This window comes from Xyrauchen texanus, chromosome 19 (genome assembly GCF_025860055.1).
Source record: "Xyrauchen texanus isolate HMW12.3.18 chromosome 19, RBS_HiC_50CHRs, whole genome shotgun sequence".
Taxonomy (NCBI): domain Eukaryota; kingdom Metazoa; phylum Chordata; class Actinopteri; order Cypriniformes; family Catostomidae; genus Xyrauchen; species Xyrauchen texanus.
Genome location: NC_068294.1, coordinates 44,977,331 through 44,982,788, shown reverse-complemented (window position 1 = coordinate 44,982,788; position 5,458 = coordinate 44,977,331). Strand labels below are relative to the sequence as shown.

Genomic DNA, 5,458 nt, shown 5'->3' with positions numbered 1-5,458 from the left:
AATTCAAAGTGTGTGTAGAGGATGAATGAAGGTGTGTTTATGGGGGTGAAATATAGTCACGACAGGGGAAAGTGTGCTAGAATTGCGTGACACGGATGACAATGTCAACATGCCCGTTTAAACTTCAACATGTTCATGCCAGCATGAAATCCCGCCAAATGAAAGTCATGTGAGGGATTTAAACCCCCATGAAGTCCAGATGCGATTCGACTCGGATGATTATTGATTGTGAAAGCGTCACTCAAATCCTCACGAGACGCTTGTGAACGTCAGGTTACGTGATAAAAACAATGTGAAATCCGAAGTACGGAAGCCCACTTACACCAAAAACAAATCCTGCTTTATTAAGTCAATATTATAAGATATAAAGTCCTGATTTTGACATGAACATTCATCGTTATGAGACATTGATGACTTTTTCTGTTATAATAATTAATTAAAAACAATTCAAATATAGTTAAACAACTCATAATTATTACTAGATAAAAAGTCACATTTATGAGATACTAAATCATAATTATAAGATTGAAAATAAACTTTTTGAGATAGAAAATCTAAATTAAATAATCTCATAATAATGATTTAGCATCTCGTAATTTAGATTGTTTTTGTCTCAGAATAACGACTTACAAAATAAAAATGTATGAGATAAAAGCATCTCATATTTATTACTTTTAAATCACATATTTATGATTTTTTTATTGGGGTAACCTCCTCGTGGTCACTATAATGTGGTTCTCGCTCTCGGTGGGGCGTGTGGTGAGTTGTGCGTGGATGTCGCGGAGAATAGCGGGAAGCCTCCACACGTGCTACGTCTCCACGGTAACACACTCAACAAGTCACGTGATAAGATGCGCGGATTGACGGTCTCAGACGCGGAGGCAACTGAGATTCGTCCTCCGACACCCGGATTGAGGCGAGTCACTACGCCACCAGGAGGACTCAGAGCGCATTGGGAATTGGGCATTCCATATTGGGGAGCATGAAAACATTGAATACATCGTCTCTACTCAATGACAGCTCGGTAAAGCATTCACAAAGGCAAACACTGAATAGAAATGAACTAAATTTCTAATAACTTTTGGCACATGTACACACACCTGTTTGCACAATAATGCTTTCATTTATATATAATTCATTGCATTCCTTTCTGGACAACTGTCCCGTAAAATCCGTGATCATCCCGTATTTAAATATAAAATGATGCGTCCCATATTTAAGGTAGTCAAATGGCATCATCGTTCCAGATCTGCAATTTATCATTGATATAAGTTGGAAAATGTGCCTACGGTGGGTTCGGGACCGGCTGAAACGTCCACAAATGGTGGTAAAACTGTGGAGTTTTTTCTATATTAATGTTCAATAAGATCAAACAATGTATGAATACAATCATAAAGACAAGTAAGGGTGAAGGAAAAAAATGAACTAATAAAACAAGATAAAAAAAATATATATATATATATATATATATATATATATATATATATATATATATTATAACTGCAAAACATTAGCACTTCCGCTAGCCAACCGGAAATTGCGCCAACTTGGCGTGTGGAGCACTGATCTATATATATAACAGTGTGGAGTCACTGAGAGTGTTCTGGGAGAGTGCAATGTTTATGATAATCGGCAAAGTGAAAACATTTTGGCAGCGGTGGGATTCGAACCCACGCCCCCGAAGAGACTGGAGCCTTAATCCAGCGCCTTAGACCGCTCGGCCACGCTACCTGCTCAGCATCAGAAATCAGAAGTACGGAAGCCCACTTACACCACAATCCTGCTTTATTATGTCAATATTATAAGATACAAAGTCCTGATTTTGATATGAACATTCATCGTTATGAGACATTGATGACTTTTTCTGTTATAATAATTAATTAAAAACAATTCAAATATAGTTAAACAACTCATAATTATTACGAGATAAAAAGTCACATTTATGAGATACTAAATCATAATTATAAATATAATTATATTTATTATTTTTTTATCTCATATTTATGAATTTTTTAAACTCATATTTATTACTTTTAAATCTTGTATTTATTATTTTTTAATATCATAATTATGATTTTTAATATAATATTTATGAATTGTGTATCTCATATTTATGATTTGTTTTATCTCTTATGATTTTTTATCTCATATTTATACATTTGTAATCTCATAATTAGATTTTTTTATCTCATAATTAGATTTTTTTAATCTCATATTTATGATTTACTTCAGCACATTTGTTGATGTGGTGGAAATGTGCTTCCATACTGAAGAGAAATAGAGAAACACGGAAAGTGTCTGAAATAGAAAATGTTTCAACATAAATAAAGAGGAACGTGGCGCCCCTTTGTGACCAGTCCAGACCAGTAATCTGACCGTCTGAGTCCACATGATCATTTGATGAGTGACCAACAAATAGTGCTGCATCTTATATGTCATTATGTTTCTTTGTTTTATATGTTTCAAAATCCTAAAACCTGATTTCCAGAATGAGATCCAGATTGAAGGTGCTCACAGACACAGAAAGGTTTGAGCTGGAAACAGCTGGAGACAATAATAATTAGTGTTGAGTGTAACAATGAAGGAAATAACTGAACGGAACATCTAAAAGATCATATTCACCCTCCAACTGGAACAAATGAGACAGTGTCTTAAATGTGAGTAATACATGAGCAATGGAATAATCTATTCTTAGTGAGCCCACAGAAGTGTCTCTCCACACACACATTAATATCTCCAGGAGACGTCTCGAACTATCACCCACAAAACCAAAATACAACTCTAGACATTTCAGACTCGACACGCAACATTAATTATATTCTTTACGCAGCTGTTTTCAATCCTTTTAAAAGTGTAATCCCACACATTTACCTTTACATACTATATTTACATCGAAATAAAATACAGCTCATTTAAATAAGAAACACCATTCATTTGCATATGCAAATCAGCAGATTTAAAGTTGATTTTACTACAGTAAAAACCTACATTTCTATAAGTTGAAACGTGATGAAACTATAAGTATGTGTCATGTATTGCGGGCAGATTGACATGCAATGACAAGTATGACCAGTAGATGGCTCCACTGATTCACTTCTGATTAATGGGGTAACCAAAATTGGCCCGGTTGCTAGGGAGGGTAGAGTCACAGGGGGTAACCAAAATTGGCCCGGTTGCTAGGGAGGGTAGAGTCACATGGGGTAACCAAATTGCCCCGTTTGCTAGGGAGGGTAGAGTCAAATGGGGTAACCAAATTGGCCCGGTTGCTAGGGAGGGTAGAGTCACATGGGGTAACCAAATTGGGCCGGTTGCTAGGGAGGGTAGAGTCACATGGGGTAACCAAACTGGCCCGGTTGCTAGGGAGGGTAGAGTCACATGGGGTAACCAAATTGGCCCGGTTGCTAGGGAGGGTAGAGTCACATGGGGTAACCAAATTGGCCCGGTTGCTAGGGAGGGTAGAGTCACATGGGGTAACCAAATTGCCCTGGTTGCTAGGGAGGGTAGAGTCACATGGGGTAACCAAATTGCCCTGGTTGCTAGGGAGGGTAGAGTCCTATATATATATGAATTATATATAAATGCTTTCATTTATATATAATTCATTGCGTTCCTTTCTGGACTAGGGTTGCCAACTGTCCCGTAAAATCCGTGATCATCCCGTATTTAAATATAAAATGATGCGTCCCATATTTAAGGTAGTCAAATGGCATCATCATTCCAGATCTGCAATTTATCATTGATATAAGTTGGAAAATGTGCCTACGGTGGGTTCGGGACCGGCTGAAACGTCCACAAATGGTGGTAAAACTGTGGAGTTTTTTCTATATTAATGTTCAATAAGATCAAACAATGTATGAATACAATCATAAAGACAAGTAAGGGTGAAGGAAAAAAATGAACTAATAAAACAAGATAAATATATATATATTATAACTGCAAAACATTCGCACTTCCGCTAGCCAACCGGAAATTGCGCCAACTTGGCGTGTGGAGCACTGATCTATATATATAACAGTGTGGAGTCACTGAGAGTGTTACGGGAGAGTGCAATGTTTGTGATAATCGGCAAAGTGAAAACATTTTGGCAGCGGTGGGATTCGAACCCACGCCCCCGAAGAGACTGGAGCCTTAATCCAGCGCCTTAGACCGCTCGGCCACGCTACCTGTTCAGTATTGACAATCCTGACCCCTTTCAAACAGCTCAATAACAAATCGTTACTGGTAACCAGTTGCATTATTTGAAGGCTTTGTAATATTATATCAGTTTCTGACAGTATGAAGATTTACAGTTACATTTATGCATTTGGCAGACGCTTTTATCCAAAGCGACTTACAGTGCAATTATTACAGGGACAATCCCCCCGGAGCAACCTGGAGTTAAGTGCCTTGCTCAAGGACACAATGGTGGTGGCCGTGGGGTTAGAACCTGCGACCTTCTGATTAACAGCCCTGTGCTTTAGCCACTACGCCATCACCACTCCCAAGATGAAGATGAAACTGTTTCATATTAACATACAACTGGAAAGAGATTCACCAATAAATTGAATGAGATCCACGAATAAATGTCAGGAGTTTCACAAAAATAGTGAATTCACTAATTAATAAAACGAGATTTACAAATATAAAAAATATTTACTAATATATTTCGTAACTCACAACAGGTGGACTCCACCCATCGTCTACTCAAGCCAATCAGATAACGGCCACAATACTCGGACCAATCGTAGCCACTGATCTATATATATATATATATATAGATCAGTGATCGTATGCACGTTCTATTTTCAACCAATCACGCTTCGCTTGAATATGAGGGCGGGACCAGAGTCACAGAGCTCTCATGCGCATGGAATCAAGCACATTTGGATAAACTCCAAGGCCGCAAACTTTAAAGAATACTATTGGCTAGTTGATTTTACGAACGTTCCATGATTGTCAGACGTCACTGGTGGGCGATGGTATTTCCGGTCTAACGCTACGTTAGGTTCATCGACGATGCCGGTAACTGTCAGGTAAGACTAGGACCAGATAAACATGGCTTTCTACACCAGATCCCTTCAACATCTGCCAAGGATAACGATAAATGACGTACACCGAATAATTCAAGCGTCATCATCGGCTCCCAAGAGCAAGAGGGAAAAGGGTTTCAAGATATACGTCTCTTCATTCATTGACAATTATGAAGGTAAGTTATGCTATGTCTTTAGCTAGCTGTAGCCCTAACGTTAGCGATGATGCTAGGTGACGTTAGGCTAGAAAGTAACCTTTACAAAATACTTATTAAACGATTAATTTTAGTTGTTGGTCACATGTGGTTTATTATATGTTCATTTTACTATCTGACATTGAATAAATAAATGTATGGGCGTTTCTTCAACAAGGGGCACTTTTAGGTTTGTGAAGTTGAATAAAAAAACTTGTTCAAAAGTCACGTAACACCGTCTCATAAGTTTAAATT

The 5,458-nt window shown here is 37.9% G+C and overlaps 2 non-coding genes across 2 annotated transcripts; both read right to left on the bottom strand.

Moving 5' to 3' along the window:
- Window positions 1-1,649: 1,649 nt before the first annotated feature.
- trnal-aag (transfer RNA leucine (anticodon AAG)) lies at window positions 1,650-1,731 on the bottom strand. Its single transcript has one exon. It is a non-coding gene; the product is annotated as a tRNA-Leu (tRNA).
- A 2,351-nt stretch (window positions 1,732-4,082) lies between these two features.
- Window positions 4,083-4,164, bottom strand: trnal-aag (transfer RNA leucine (anticodon AAG)). Its single transcript has one exon. It is a non-coding gene; the product is annotated as a tRNA-Leu (tRNA).
- Window positions 4,165-5,458: the final 1,294 nt, after the last annotated feature.